General features: G+C 42.4%; 1 protein-coding gene across 2 annotated transcripts in view; it reads left to right on the top strand.

Moving 5' to 3' along the window:
• Window positions 1-13,087, top strand: part of cdh13 (cadherin 13, H-cadherin (heart)) — a 1,022,665-nt gene that overhangs the window by 936,654 nt on the left and 72,924 nt on the right. The gene's annotated exons all lie outside the window — the stretch shown is intronic.

Raw genomic sequence — 13,087 nt, 5'->3', positions numbered from 1 at the left:
TGTTTTAATTTTATTGTAGCAGTTGACACTGTGTCACTGCATAGGAGTTATATTTGTTATGGAAACCAATGTAAATTTTAGCAAGAGCTGGGCCTAGAAGGAATCATATGGCAACACCACATAGAGCTGACCTGAACAGAACAAGTTGCTAAATTCTTGAGTTCAATGAATACAAATTCAGGCAATGGTGGTGTATCTCGATTGTCCTGCTATAGTGTAATACAATGCAAATATCTATGGCTTTCTTGAGTGGCACGTCAATGAATAGACTTGCAATGTCAAATAAGCACAAGACGTGGCATTGTTATCAATATATCTATCGTGGATAATCTTCGCAAATGTAAAGAAATCCTTCATTCAGGTCTGGTTGCAGCAACCCACGCAGCTATTTGACCAAGTCATGTGATACAGAAGCAATCACTTTTGGACGGCATGGTAACACAGTGGTTAGCACTGCTGCCTCGCAGTGTCAGGGACCCGTTTGATTCCCGACTTGGATCACTGTCTGTGTGGAGTCTGCACATTCTCTCTGTGTTTGCGTGGGTTTCCTCCGGATGCTCTGGTTTCCTTCCACAGTCCGAAAGGCGTGCTGGTTAGGTGCATTGGCCAGACTAAATTCTTCCTCAGAGTATCTGAACAGGTGCCAGAGTGTGGCGGCTAGAAGATTTTTACAGTAACTTCATTGTAGTGTTAATGTAAGTCTACTTGTGACAAAAATAATAAATAAATTTAAATTTTTTAATTTAAATTTTTGAATTAAAGAAAAAGCTTCTGGGTTACATTTCCCTGGCATGTTCTCCATGGCAATGCCTTGACCATTCAATCAACACCCTTTTCCCGTGTATAAAAAAGTTATTCCCTTGAAGTTTGGTACTTTAGCATTTGTCCCAATGAGTGCAATCTTCAACAGATTGATGCTTTTTTCAGCAACCAAGCATTTCGCAAAATTATATGGGATATTGAAGGAAAGGGTTTTTGGCATCCATATTTGGAGATTTATTCACACCACGGGTGGAACTTTCCCATCCTATCCGCCACAGGAATCGAAGCCAGTGGGACGTGGACCATGCAAAGGCCCCTTTACCCAAGTGCTGGAATTTCTGGTCTTTGGGCGAGCGTGGCTGGAAAATCCCACCCTACATGTCAATTTATAGTTCAAATTATCGTTGCTTTTGCGCTGCCCGCATTTTTTTGGCATCTACTGAACATCATCTGGGCAACAGAAGAATTGTAATATGAATGGAAAAGCAAAAACTCAGTTCCATTCAAGAAGCCAAACAATAGAGTTCACAAATACCGTCAATAATGTTTATGCACCGGAGAACATAGCAATTCATTGGAGAGGAACACAGCTTATCCCACTTGTCTTAGTTCACTTCTCTTTGAAATCTATGAAACAGAGCCTAGGCAGCAGTGTGCGGGGAGTAGGTTATCCTTCTCTGTTCAATTGGTTTTGTTAATTATTTCATGATTACTGTCAGACAATGGGAAAACTTGAAGCATTGTTCCTGTGGTTAGTTATTTAACTTCAACTCAATTTTGGATTGTTTACATCAACATGGATTTATGCAGATAGCAACTGGCTGGGGAACGAACCCTAAGAACATGCTCAGTATTAAATGAGGGCAAATTGCTTAAGTGTAATCAATCAAGCCCGATCAAGCTTTCCACAAATCACTCCAACTTTATACAGCAAGAGCAATGTATAAATGATTATATAGGCGAGACACAGAGCTTTTCCCTCATCGGTTGGGTTTACCATGGGAAGTGGTGTATGACTGCCCCATTTAGTTGTGAAAAATTGGGATGTATTTTGGATTGTCTTCAGTATCATGAGTGCTCTTTATGAGGCCATCTTCACTGGAAGGGTGGCTTATCCCTTGCAGTGCAGTGTTTTATTTGCTGCAACTACTTAAAAGGACAGACAAGCCAAAAGCAAAGAATAAAATAAAGGTGTCTGCCAAACGTTGCTTTAAATGATAAGGAACCAGCAGAAGTACTCTTAAAAACATGCCAACAAGAAGAATTCGTTTTGATTTGATTTGATTTATTATTGTCACATGTGTTGGGATACAGTGAAAAGTATTGTTTCTTGTGCACTATACAGAGATATCATACCATTTATAGAGTACGCGTGAGAAGAAAAGAAGAGCGTGCAGAATCTAGGGTTACAGTCATAGCTAGGGTGTAGAGAAAGATCATCTTAATATATCAAGGGGAGGCGATGGCCTAGTGGTATTATCACTAGACTATTAATGTAGAAACTCAGCTCATGTTCTGGGGACTTGGGTTTGAATCCCGCCATGGCAGCTGGTGGAATTTGAATTCAGTAAAAAAAAATGGAATTAAGAATCTACTAATGACCATGAAACCATTGTCGATTGTTGGAAAAACCCATCTGGTTCACCAATGTCCTCTAGGGAAAGAAATCTGCCAACCTTACCTGGTGTGGCCTAAATGTGACTCCAGAACCACAGCAATGTCATAGAGTCACAGAGGCTTAGAGCATGGAAACAGGCCCAACTTGTCTATGCCACCCAGTTTTTACCACTAAACTATTCCCAATTGCCTGCATGATGCACTATCAATTACGACGCGAAGACTTCTGAGAGTGAGGGAAAACTAATAGACTTTTATTCACTGAGAACAGGAGCACACTCTTGTAGCTGACCTGGTCTGAACTGAGGCAAGGAGGAGGGACCATCACCTTTATACCCCACTCTGGGTGGAAAGGGAGGGGTCCCAGGTGGAAAGGGAGGAGTCTCGGGCCAGGTGCAGCATGGGTGTGTCCAGGCACATACATGTAGTAACAGTGGTTCACCACACTGCATTTAGCCCACATCCCTCAATATGCATCTTACCCATGCAACTGTCTAAATGCTTTTTAAAAGACAAAATTCTACCCACCTGTACTATTACCTCTGGCAGCTCATTGCAGACACTCAACACCTGCTGTATGAAAAAATTGCCCCTCTGGACCCTTTCGTATCTCTCCCCTCTCACTTTAAACGTATGCCATCTAGTTTTAGACTCCACTATCTTTGGAAAAAGTTGTTGACTATCTACCTTATCTATGTCCTGCATTATTTTATAGACCTCTATAAGATCCCCGCTAAGCCCTCTACACTCCAGGGAAAAAAAGTCCCAGTCTCTCCAGCGTCTTCTTGTAACTCAAACCATCAAGTCCTGCAGCATCCTAGTAAATCTTTTCTGCACTCTTTCTAGTTTAATAATATCCTTTCTATAATAATGTGACCAGAACTGTACATAGTATTCCAAGTGTGGCCTTACCAATGTCTTGTACAACTTCAGCAAGATGTCCCAACTCCTGTATTCAATGTTCTGACCAATGAAACCAAGCATGCTGAATGCCTTCTTCACCACTCTGACCACTTGTGACTCCACTTTCAAGGAGCTATGAACCTCTACCCCTAGATCTCTTTGTTCTATCACTCTCCCCAATGCCCGACCATTAACTAAGTAAGTCCTGTCCGGTTTATTCTACCAAAATGCATCACCTCACATTTATCTAAATTAAACTCCATCTGCCATTCATCAGCCCACTGGCCTAATTGATCAAGATCCTGTTGTAATCCTAGATAAAGTGAGTTTGAGTTTAGGGATTGAGTTTAGGAGTCCGGGGATAATGATGCAGCTATATAAGACCCTCGTCAGACCCCACTTGGAGTACTGTGCTCAGTTCTGGTCGCCTCACTATAGGAAGGATGTGGAAAAGATTGAAAGGGTGCAGAGGAGATTTACAAGGATGTTGCCTGGATTGAGTGGCATGCCTTATGAGGATAGGCTGAGGGAGCTCGGTCTTTTCTCCTTGGAGAGACGAAGGATGAGAGGAGACCTAATAGAGGTGTATAAGATGTTGAGAGGCATAGATCGGGTGGACTCTCAGAGGCTTTTTCCCAGGGTGGAAATGTCTGCTACGAGAGGACACAGGTTTAAGGTGCTGGGGGGGGTAGGTACAGGGGAGATGTTAAGGGTAAGTTTTTCACAGAGGGTGGTGGGCGAGTGGAATCGGCTGCCGTCAGGGGTGGTGGAGGCGAACTCAATAGGGTCTTTTAAGAGACTCCTGGATGAGTACATGGAGCTTAATAGGATGGAGGGTTATAGGTAGGTCTAGAAAGTAGGGATGTGTTCGGCACAACTTGTGGGCCGAAGGGCCTGTTTGTGCTGTAGTTTTTCTATGTTTCTATAACCTTCATCACTATTCACTATGCCACCAATCTTGGTGTCATCTGCAAAGTTACTAACCATGCCTCCTAAATTCTCATCCAAATCATTAATATAAATGACAAATAACAGTGGCCCTAACACCGATTCCTGAGGCACACCGCTGGTCACAACCCTCTACAACCACCCTGTCTTTTGTCATCAAGCCAATTTTGTATCCAATTGGCTACCTCACCCTGGATCCCGTGAAATTTAATCTTATGCAACAACCTACCATGTGGTACCTTGTCAAAGGCCTTGCTAAAGTCCATGTAGACAACGTTGACTGCACTGCCCCCATCTTACCTTCTTGGTTACCCCGTCAAAAGACTCAATGTGATTGACCCTCAACTGCCCTCAAGCAACTAGGAATGGGCAATAAATGCTGGCCAGCCAGTGATGCCCATGTCCCACGAATGGATAAAAAATGAAATGGCAGGTCCATTCAAAAGTCTAATGGGAGCAGAGAACAAGCTGTTCTTGAGTCGATTGCTACGTAATCTCAGATTTTTGGATCTTTTTCCAAATGGAAGAAGGTGGAAGAGAGTATGTCCGGGGTGCATGGGTCCCTGATTATGCTGGCTGCTTTTCCAAGGCAGCGGGAAGTGTAGACAGAGTCAATGGATGGAAGGTGGGTTGAGAGAAATGGTTTCAGCTCTGGCCTCCAACTCTCAGTTGCGTACGATGGTTAGTCAATACTGGGTTGAGTGCTGCACCTCAAGGGGAGGTGTGGGAGGAAATGCTAAAGGTGGTGGTCTTTCAGCAGAAGCTGTCTCCATTCTATTTTCCTTCATTTCCCATCCTTGTACCAGCCAGTATTCAGAGAGAAAATCCAGACCAGTTCTTTTTTTTATATTCGTTTGTGGGACATGAGTGTCGCTGGCTGGCCAGCATTTATTGCCCATCCCTAGTTGCTCTTGGAGGGCAGTTGAGAGTCAACCACATTGCTGTGGCTCTGGAGTCACATGTAGGCCAGACCAGGGGAGGACGGCAGATTTCCTTCCCTAAAGGACGTTAGTCAACCAGATGGAGTTTTCCGACAATCGACAATTGTTTCATGGTCATCATGAGACTTTTAATTCCAGATTTTTTTTTGTTGAATTCAAGTTCCACCATCTGCTGTGACGGGATTTGAACCCGGGTCCCCAGAACATTAGCTGAGTTTCTGGATTAATAATCTAGTGATAGCACCACTCGGTCATCACCTCCCCACGAGGAACAAATGCGCACATGTATTATTGTAAAATGTCTCAATTCAAGATTTTCAGAAAAGTATAACTATAATAGAATCTTACCTGCATTGCACTATGCAGTCCTTTCAGCATCGTTCCATGTTTCTGTCCCTAAATGACCCACCTCTGTGCTCACACTTAATAATTCAATATACACCTTTTCTGAAGCCTCGGCAGGTGAATGAAGCAAAATTCAAGAAATGCGACACAAGCGTATGTGACTTTGCAGTTTCACTGAGAAAGGGCAGGAGATTGCAAACATAAGCTTTTTTAATGGTCAGTGCTTTTAGGACTGATGTTTGAGTATATTTGAAAATTGTATTGAATCAATAGTATATGGTTGAAGGAACAGCAATGTTGCTCATGGAAAGAAAGGGTGAGATTATCAGTCTTCCATGGTGTTACACACAGGTGATGTATGCCAAATGCAGTCTTTGGATGATCTTAGATTATAAATCTGAGGGTTAATTGGGCCTGACGTGCAAGCATGAAATCTTTAATAAGATAGTCCTCAGCCACAGAGGTTAAGGGGCTAGGAGGCATAAACTCAGCCACAGTTTCTGGACGAGTATAATTACAGTATAGGTTTATAGCAGCAGTTCTACTGTAATGTGGACAGAGGAGTTTATAGTTGACACAAACACGTGAGAAAAATACAAGAGCTTCCAAGAGGGGAATTGTCATTTTTAAAAACCCTTTAAAGGCATGTTTGTTTCTTTTGACAGATTTATAAGCATCTAAAGAGGATAATCTTTTTACGAGCTTTTCAAAGACTTTAAAATATTATAGGGCTCATGATTTCTGTTTATAAAGAGTTTAAGGTTTATAAGGAGCCTGTTTATAAGGCTTGAATGAATTGGAGGAGCAGGGCCAGAGGGGTACAAGGAGAGTGAGAGGGGTGGTAAGGGGCTTGGTGGTGAAGGTTAGGAAGCCTTACTCTGATGTGCAAAACTAGGCCGATGCCTCAATGTGAATGAAAGCTGACTTTTAAATCTGACCACCTCAGCATTGGCCCACCTCCACCTCTGTGATAGGCCTGATTCCAGGCCATTCCCATGTACTCTGGATGAACATTCTGCCGGTTGGCACTGCCGGGATGGAGGCAGGATTCAACATCGGGAAAATTCCTGACTCACGATTCCTCTCTCCGTGATGAAAATCCGGCCCAAGGTGTCCAGCCCAATGGTGCAGATGCTGGAAATCGGAAGTAAAACCAGACAACTGGAGAAACACTCACTGGGTGAGGCAGTACCTCTGGGGGAGAGAAATATAGTTAACATTCAGATTGATGTTTTTTCTTCAGAATCTGTTCACTCGGTATGTCCACAGCTTTCGATGACAGAAGTAACAAAGAAACTTGTAGCTGTAAAAGATAAATTGAAAAACATGAAAATAAAATGTTTCCACTAGTAGGGAAAACTAGAACCTGAGGGCACAACCTCAACCTAAAGGGACGATCCTTTAAAACAGAGATGAGGAGGAATATCTTCAATCGGAGAGTGGTGAATCTGTGGAATTCTTTGCTGCAGAAGGCTGTGGAGCCCAGGTCTTTGAGTGTCTTTAAGACAGAGATAGATAGGTTCTTGATCAATAAGGGGATCAGGGGTTATGAGGAAAAGGCAGGAGAATGGGGATGAGAAAAAAATCAGCCATGATTGAATGGCGGAGCAGACTTGGTGAGCCGAGTGGCCTAATTCTGCTCCTGTCTTATGGTCTCATATTATACAAACATAAATTCCACACCACTTTATGAATGTGAAAATTAGACCTTGAATGCTGTAGTGAAGAGAATAAATGTTTTGAGTTTTGATGTGACAGCACAACTAAAAACTAGTTGAACAAAAATTGACAAATGAGAGAGCCCTATCCTTGAGCTAGCACAGAGAAAATGTAGCTTATTATGATGACTAGATAGTGAAGGGGAAAATACCATACCCGTTGGCATACTATTTTAAAAAATCATTAACCTTGTTGGCATGGTCCCTATCAGAAAATGATGAGGGCAATGGTAGCTCTGACGTCAGCTCTAACAAAGGGTCATCCAGACTCGAAACGTTGGTTCTATTCTCTCTTCACAGGTGCTGCCAGACCTGCTGAGATTTTCCAGCGTTCTCTGTTTTTGTTTCAGATTCCAGCATCTGCAGTATTTTGCTTTTAACTAGTTGCAATGAAATAGAAACATATCTGAAGCTGATGTACCGTAGCCACATATTCATCTGATATATCTGGCTAATTCTGCTCTGACTAGCATGCGGCACTGGTAGTATTCCTGAGATTACTACCTTTGAGGTGCTACTTTTCAACCTTCTTCCTCATTCCCACGCTATTGAGGTCGGTTTAGCTCAGTTGGTTGGACAGCTAGTTAGTGATGCAGAATGGCGCCAACGATGGGGGTTTAATTCCTGTACCTGCTGAGATTATTCATAAACACCCGCCTTCTCAACTTTGCCCTCGCCTGAGGTTTGATGATCCTCAGGTTAAGTCACCATCAGTCACCACTATGGTCATCTGGGACTATGACGACTTTACCTTTAAACTCAAAAGTAAGACCAAAGATTTGAATTCTGAAGAAAATTATTGGAACACAAAGTAAGAAGTGCTTGCATTTTTTTTTAGTGTATGAAGACTTGTAAACTTTTCAGAGTAACCTCTTCGAATTTAATGCTTTGAGCTTTCAAAGTTGTGTCATTGTAAAATAACAAATGATGATTTCTGTAACCACTGAAGCATATTTCTTGTTTTTTCATCTCTGTTCCTTCTTTTTAGAAAATAAGGTAGCAAAATATGAAATGCTGTTTTTGTGTGACGGGAGAAGTGCCAAAAGGCTTTTGGCCCATTCTGGGCTTTTAGTCACATGATGCACATAGCTTTAAGGCACTTACAGAACCCTTAAATCACACCAGTGACAGCTCTAATTTGTCAAACACAGCCTGACTAGAGCTGCCATATATTGACCTTCCAGTAATGCACTGTGTACTGCCGAATGTACTGGAATGGAGAAAATAACATCCAGTTGGCAACAGGAAATAATTTTCTCATTCTGTATACATTAACATGTAGAACGAAGAACAGTGCAGCACAGGAATAGGCCATTCGGCCCACCAAGCCTGTGCCGATCATGTTTTCCAATCTAGACAAACCACCTGTATCCCTCTATACCCGACCTGGTCATGTGTCTATCCAGATAAGTCTTAAATGTTGCTAACGTGCCTGCCTCAACCACCTCACTTGGCAGTACATTCCAGGCCCCAACCACCCTCTGTGTAAAAAGCTTCCCCCGCACATCTCTACTGAACCTTTCCCCCCTTACCTTGAACTTGTGCCCCCTTGTAATTGTCATTTCTGCCCTGGGAAAAAGCTTCCAACTATTCGCCTTATCTATGCGCCTCATAATTTTATAAACTTGTATCAGGTCGCCCCTCAGCCTTCGTCTTTGCAGGGAGAACAATCCCAGTTTATTCAATCTCTCCTCATAGCTAATACCCTTCATACCAGGCAACATCCTGGTAAACCTTTTCTGTACTCCTTACAAAGCTTCCATGTCCTTCTGGTAGTGTGGCGACCAGAATTGGACACAGTATTCCAAATGTGGCCTAACCAACTATTTATATAACTGAAACATAATTTGCCAACTTTGCTGCTCAGTGCCCCAGCCGATGAAGATAAACATGCCGTATGCTTTCTTCACCATCTTTTGCACCTGTGCTGCCACTTTTAAGGATCTGTATTCCCAGATCCCAGATTTGAATTGGATCTACCAAAATGCATCACCTCGCATTTGTCCGGATTAAATTCCATCTGCCATTTCTCTGCCCAATTTTCCAACCTATCTATATCCTGCTGTATTCTCTGAGAATCTTCATTACTATCCACAACCCCAGCAATCTTAGTATCATCCACAAACTTGCTAATCAAACCAGCTACATTTTCTTCTAAGTCATTTATATATCACAAACAACAGAGGTCCCAGCACTGATCCCTGTGGAACACCACTAGTTACAGACCTCCATTCAGAAAAACACTCTTCCACCGCTACCCTCTGTCTTCTATGGCCAAGCCAGTTCTGAATCCATCTCGCTAGTTCACCCTGGATCCCGTGCGATTTAACCTTTTGCACCAGCCTGCCATGAGGGACCTTGTCAGCTGGAGTACTGTCTGCAGTTCTGGTCGGCATGTTATAGGAAGGACGTGAATGCACTGGAAGGGGTCCAGAGGAGATTCACCAGGATGTTGCCTGGGATGGAACATTTAAGTTATAAAGAGAGGTTGGATAGGCTTGGGTTGTTTTCTCTGGAGCAGTGAAGACTGAAGACTGACCTGATTGAGGTGTTCAAGATTATGAGGGGCATGGACAGGGTGGATAGGGAGCAGCTGTTCCCCTTCATTGAAGGGTCAGTTACGAGGGCATACAAATTAAAAGTGAGGGGTGGGAGGTTTAGGGAGGATTTGAAGAAAAGCCCTTTTACTCAGAGGGTGGTGACGGTCTGGAATGCGTGGTCTGGGAGGGTAGTGGAGGCGGGATGCCTCATATCCTTTAAAAAGTACCTGGATGAGTACTTGGCACGCCATAACATTCAACAGATTAAAGTCCAACAGGTTTATTTGGTAGCACGAACTACCAAATAAACCTGTTGGACTTTAACCTAGTGTTGTGAGACTACTTACTGTGCCTACCCCAGTCCAACGCCGGCAACTTCACATCATAACATTCAAGGCTATGGGCCAAGTGCTGGCAAGTGGGATTAGGTGGGCAGGTCAGAGCCTTTCATGCATTGGTGCAGACTTGATGGGCTGAAGGGCCTCTTCTGTGCTATAGTATTCTGTGATTCTGTGACTCTGTGAAATGCTTTGCTAAAGTCCATGTCGACAACATCCATGGCCCTTCCCTCATCAATCATTTTTGTCACCTCCTCAAAAAACTCTAATTAGTGAGACATGACCTCCCTCGCACAAAACCATGCTGTCTGTCACTAATCAGACCATTCAGTTCCAAAAGCGTATAGATCTTATCCCTAATAATCTTCTCCAATAATTTCACTATCACTGACATCAAGCTCACTGGCCTATGATTACCCGGGTTATCCTTGCTACCCTTCTTAAATAACAGGACAACATTGGCTATCCTCCAATCCTCTGGAATCTCACCTGAGGCCAACGAGGAAACAAAGATTTCTGTTAGAGGCCAGCAATTTCCTCTCTTGTCTCCCTCAGTAATCTGGGATAGATGCCGTCAGGCCATTCAGGTTTGTCTACCTTAATGCTTTTTAATACACCTAACACTTCCTCCCTCATAATAATGACTTGCTCTCAAAGGTTTACACACCCCTCCAAGACACCATCAATCAACATCTCCTTCTCCTTTGTGAATACCGATGCAAAGTACTCATTAAGGATCTCACCCACTTCCTTTGGTTCTATGCATAATTTCCCTCCTTTGTCCTTGAGTGGACCAACTCTTTCTCTAGCTACCCTCTTGTTCCTAATATTTGTATAAAATGCCTTGGGATTCTCCTTAATCCTGCCTGCCAATGAATGACATTCGTCCTCATATATAATTATCAGTTTATGGCAAATATGCAGCAATTGGTTCATTAATTCCAAATTCATTCCTTTAAAAGAAATCTTACTTATACCGAATATTCAATCAGAAATAATTCTGAAATCTTTGTAAATCATGAAATGCTAAGCAACGTTTTTCCATATTTTTCTTTATGCTCCCCATGATCTTACATTCCAAATACTTACCTGAAGGCTGGTATATTTTAGCATAACAGCAGGTTCAAAGCACTTCTGCAATATTGACTGCAATTTACATATCTGTTTTGGGGCTATTGTACATCTAAACAAGTTAGTCCATTTACACTCAGTGAAGGTCCTCTTAACTCTTTGTGTGCCATGGTAAGAAAGAAATATTTGTGTTTATATAACACTGTTACACAGCTTCAATTTAAGCACCTTCCAAGCACTTCAGTTTAATGAGACAAACAAGGACCGTAATTCAATTATTTCTTTATTTAACACTTCTAGTACCAACTCAAACATAAACAGTTGCAAGTCATTAACTCGTTACTGAACTTTAACTCTAACTGAACATCAACTTTAACTATTTAACTGAAAATAAATACTACCGAGTTTAGGAAAACCTTGGCCAAGAAATATCCTCGATATAGAATCTATCTTCTTCTTCTCTCTGAAGTATCCTTCAGGGTACAAGCTTTGTTGCGATGGTTGTTCTCTTGGAGTTATCACTGCCAAACAAAGAACTCGCAAGTCGTTTATCCATAATTCTCCACCTGCTTCCGATAGATTTTCTATCATCCAGCCAACTGTGTCACCAGAAACCGATCACATGGCTCGAACATCCAGTGAAATTACTTTTGAATGATGCCATGATGCTTAGTTCATTTGACATGTCCCATACATAGCAGCCATAAAAATGAGAGCCACGCTGTCTCAAAATGTAAACAACTCCCCTGATCTGACCAACACAGGAAGCAGTTTAACAACACCAGGTTAAAGTCCAACAGGTTTATTTGGTAGCAAAAATGTGTGGCTTTTGCTACCAAATAAACCTGTTGGACTTTAACCTGGTGTTGTTAAACTTCTTACTGTGTTTACCCCCAGTCCAATACCGGCATCTCCACATCACAACACAGGAAGCCTCAGATCACAGCTCCCAGACCAGAGCCTCTTTACGACCTGCATCTGGTTTTAATCTATAAGTTGACCAAAATTCCCAGCATGCTTAGCTCTCAGCCAGCATAGCCATTTTAAAGCCACTGTTGCCATTATTGTTGTTAAATCATCGTTGTAGCTATCCACAACACCCACTGACCTCAGGATTTTGCAATCCATCTTACACATAATGAACTATTACCTACACTATTGAAGGTGGGTGAGAGGTAATGTTTTTGTCCATTTGTTAGTCCCACATCGGGTGGGATTTAATGGCCTTGCTTGTCCTGAAACCGTAAAATCCTGCCTGAGGTCAATGGACCTTTCCACTGTCCGCCCCTTGCCTGTTCTGATTCCCGTGGCAGGCAGGACGGTAAATATTTTTTGGTAAACGTGTCAATCCAATTTCTGAAATTTTATAAATGACCTGTGAACATTGGGAGATAGGGCAAATAGACTTTTTGTTCCAGAATGTTGTGGATTGTTTTATTTAGAATGATGTTGATTTAGAATATTGTGGATTGTCTCAGCTGATGTGGTGGAATTTGTCACTGCTGCCAACATGTGAGCTGAGTTTTCAGAGCAGGTTGTTGGATGAAGCCTCCTGAATGAGATAGCAGCCCTTAATAGGAAGATTTCTGCTGTTTTCAGCTTTGTAGTTGCATAACATCAACCAGGCAGGGAAAAGCCTCAAGGAGGAGCTGGGTAATTGTAATAACGTTGAGCTAACCAGTGTGGTGCAGGTACTGAGTGCCCTCTTCACTTGTTTTGAAGTGTGGACGTTGTTGTAGTGAATATGCACTCAGCAAGCTCCCACAAACAACAATGAAATAATGACCAGACAACCGGTTTGTGATGGCCGCGAAGAATTCCCCTGCTGTCTGTGTTTTCAATGCTCATCAGCAGAACAATATTGCTTTTTAGAGCACCAGATTAATATCTACTTAACTGGAAAT

The sequence above is a fragment of the Mustelus asterias genome, chromosome 4, assembly GCF_964213995.1.
Source record: "Mustelus asterias chromosome 4, sMusAst1.hap1.1, whole genome shotgun sequence".
Taxonomy (NCBI): Eukaryota; Metazoa; Chordata; class Chondrichthyes; order Carcharhiniformes; family Triakidae; genus Mustelus; species Mustelus asterias.
The sequence above is the reverse complement of the archived record's forward strand: the minus strand, read 5'-3'. Positions and strand labels throughout refer to the sequence as shown.